This window comes from Pterocles gutturalis, unplaced genomic scaffold (genome assembly GCF_000699245.1).
Source record: "Pterocles gutturalis isolate BGI_N339 unplaced genomic scaffold, ASM69924v1 scaffold27252, whole genome shotgun sequence".
NCBI classification, from domain to species: Eukaryota; Metazoa; Chordata; class Aves; order Pterocliformes; family Pteroclidae; genus Pterocles; species Pterocles gutturalis.
Genome location: NW_010111037.1, coordinates 7,678 through 11,651, shown reverse-complemented (window position 1 = coordinate 11,651; position 3,974 = coordinate 7,678).

The following is a 3,974-nucleotide window of genomic DNA, read 5'->3' as shown; positions in this document are numbered from 1 at the left end:
TCAGTAGCCTATACTTCAACACCTCTACTTTACATGGGCAGGACAAATTCTGAGATGTTTCCTACCCTGCTACCTTCAATACTCTTGGAAGAAAACAGTATTTATTTCATCCTTCCAGACAAAAAGCCCAGCCATGCCCCAGAAGACCTGAATTCATCCATGTGCATTCCCCTCCTTCCTCCTCTGCCTCTCCTTCTCCTAGCTCTTCTCCAAAATGGAAAGCAGGAGAAGGAGCAAGCCTTTCCCAACAAAATATGGTGGGTAAAACATAATGGGAAAATGAACAAAGCACCAGCCATCCTTGTTCTTCACAGTGAAAATGTGTAGCACTAAATTGTGGAAAGCTTGGAAAAAGCAGCCGTACTCTCTATATACACAATACAGACTGGAGGGTACTGCCAGTCACTTAATTTTCTGTTCACAGAAATGTGTCTTACTAGGGAACAGGAATTGTCTGGAAGTAATGTGTGATTAAACCCAGACAACCTCTTTACTTGTGTTGCAAAATATTTATATCTGTGGGAAACCTGATGGGCAGCCTGACAGCAGAATTATCCCTCTGATGACATTTTTGTATGGGTTGGTTGGTTTGTTTGTTTTTTCCTGTCATTAGGTCTGTTCAGGTCTGTTTGGCTACAATGGGTTTACGCTGTGTTTTTTTGGTTTCGGAGGAAGGGGGGTTGGGTGTAGCATTTCATTAAGAAGGGTAAAGGAATGAGGCTGTTGTAAGCAAAACAACTTTCACTTATGCCACTGGATATTTTTGCTTTTTTTGGGGAATTCAAAATAGGACAAATATAATCTCCTACTCCTTATAAAACCACACTTGAGAGGAAACCAAGGCAATTCTAAAATAAGCCAACCCATCTGGGACACAACTCACCCGTTTCTCTGTGAGCAGGGTGCATTATATCCATCCGCCTCATGAAAAAGGGAGTTATGTCCTGAGTTTGTCATCTGAAAGGCTGGTATTTTGCTGTCACTTCAGGAAAAATTATTCTAAAAAGTCTCCTAAAACCAAGCTGCTACTATGTTATTCTCAACTACCAAGTCTCTCGCTATTAAGAAAAACAGCACTATGTCAAAGCAAATCCACCGAAGAAACAAGCCAATTCATACAAATAAAATATGAATTGCCATGATTTTTAAGATAAAGCATAGAAACACAGCCTTCCCCAAACTGATAAACACTAGAGGATAGTGCTATAATCATTCTTCCAGAAATAATTCCTATCTTTACTGCAACCAAAGCAATGGAAAGTGTGTGTAAGTACTTGTTCTTGTAAAGTTTCCCAGATAACTGGAATTTCCTGCACAAGACTTCCATATTTCCCAACCTTTCAGGACATCTTTGGCCACCAAAATTTAAGTTTCTGATACTTACATATTGTAGCTGATCAGCCAAGTTGCTATTTGCAGCTTAATAGACCTGATCCTGTATTATTTCTATCAACTTCCAAAATAATCATCAGGGCATCTTAAATTCTTATTCAGGGTATTAAGTAATCTCTAGCTCTTAACAAAGAGATATTTTCAATTTGTTTTACAGCACTTGTGTAACATTCAAGGTACACTGAGGTTCAGCATCTCTTTGAAAGACAGTTAGTTAGCTGTATTCAGACATATTTTAATGCTGCTTTATCTAAGCTCTGTGAAATTTCCACTTGAAGGAAAACCTGAATGTTTCAATTTCCAAACAGGAAAAACCCATTGCTATATTGGTGCTTTCTGCAAAAGGGGTTTTTTTTCATCTGACCTAGTCTCCTCTTCTATGACCACTCAAGTTTTCTTCTTCCTCTTCCACCTAATCTACTCAGCTTTCTTAGGTCACATCACATCTCTTCAGTAACAAGCTCCAGGAATTTTTTGCACTGTTGTTATAGCTTTTAAACACAAATATATTATTTGATAATTTCTAAAGCTTTCCACGTGGCAAAACATGCATAAGCTACCCAAGAGATATCAACATACCAATGCTTAAAAAAAAAAAAACAACATGCTGGCCTTTATATCCATTTGTGAAATAGCCCTTCCTCACAGACCACCACAAGCCTCCAGAAAACAGTTTGCAAGGAATTTTGTCTCCCTGCAGAGTGCTAGGTCCTGAGAACTGACTATAAAGCTTTTTAACTGGACAGGCTGAAATATGAGTATCCTGCAAGCCTCGAAATAAATAACTGACTCTATGGAAAGCATTCAGGTTGAGACATGTATGCGATAGGTAAATCACAGGAATTTATTCAGACTAACAGCCTTTATTTTGTTTCAGTCTAGGCACTACCCTTGTTAACTAGGCTGCTTCATGCTGGTGTGGTCTACAGTTGAGCTCTGTTAATTGAGTCAGGTATGAAACAGTGCAACCTTTTACCAGAAGAGTAGCACTGAGGAACCTCCAGCACGGGTAAAGTTATGTTTGGTGATTCATTGCAGCCTGCTCGTCGCACTTAAATTGAGTGATAGGCATGGCAAGGTTTGCCTCTCTGCTTGGCAGAGGATGAAGATGTGAGTTTTCCAAAGCTTTGGCATCAGCTCTCACTACAAAGGCTGCTCAGTTTGTTTCCAAACAAGTGACTTTTTGTCAAAAGTTGTGAAGATGCTTCACTTGGAACGCTATCAGGTAGAACCAAAAATGTATGTTCTGTAACTGATATACAAGGCAAATGCCCAAGGGATGGGATATCAGCTCTGAGCCCCAGCTCTTCACCTGATTCTCAAATGTCTACCATGGAGAGGAGGGAAACAGCAAAAAATAAGAGCAAAGCAAAACCCAACCACATTCTCAACAGCAGAAGCAGAAGAGAAGAAACTTTGATGGAGAGGGTCCCCAGACACCCAGCTAAAAAGTGCTGTTTTACTTTTAAAACCAGGCATCTTGACAAAACTGGAAAGGCTTTGCTTGTTATTTAATGCAGAATGAAAAGAAGTATCAAAGCCCCAGATAGTAGCCTCAGACAGACACTGGCATCCTCCAGCCAGTGCTATTAGCTCTCTATTTTGCTGTTCCAAAAAACACATCCAGAAATATGTACGTAGGTGCTGCTCCTCCTTCCAACACAATCTGAGGATAATAGAGAATAAAACCAGGAAAGGGCTTTCTGCAAGATTGTGTTCTCTCTTGGGTGAATTGACCCCAACCATTGCTTTAAAGACCATAAACAGACTTCACAGATGATCAGGGAAAACACAAGTCACCATTAAAAAAAAAGACTATGGTCCACAGTGTGCTGCTCAAACGGTAAGGAGCATTTGTACATTAGGAGCAATGCTCATTAGGAGCATTGGTAAGGAGGTGTAAGGGATTTCCTCATTACAGTGTAGTATTTGTGGAGTGGTAATGCACTCTAAACACAGTGTTAAAATTACTGGAGCTCCACAGGCATTCTTGGCATTCTAAGGATTTGGCTGGGAAAGTCAGAGTGGAATCACGTACAAGATAAATTGTAAGTAACTTTTAACAATAGGCAGAAAAGATCATTAAGAAAAAAAATAAATCAAATGGTGACAGAGCAATCAAACAGCACCAGTATTGGAGTTTTACAACAAAGTAATTAATGAGGCCTTCAGGGAAGCAGATGTACATTAGAAAAACAGACTACACATTTCCCTAAGCCGGTCACTGTATGAAGGAATAGGATCAGCTGGTCAAAATTGTTCTGGATAAAGTAATGCTGCCTTTATGCAAAAAGGATCCAGGTCAGTGCATTACATTTTCAAAACTCAAGACCAAAAAAAGGAACCTAAAAGATATAGACTAAGACTGCAAAAAACTAGACTACATTAAAAGAGAAGGGACTGAACGACTTACAAGCCTACTGCAGAAGTCACATCCTGGCATCATGGTTAATCAAAACCCATGGTAAGTGGGAAGGAAAACAAACAAAGTCCCTCAAATTCTGCTTTTGTTGATAAACTCTTATACAACAAACTTACATTCACTGCTAAACTCTGCTCATCTGATTTACCCCCTCTGCCCT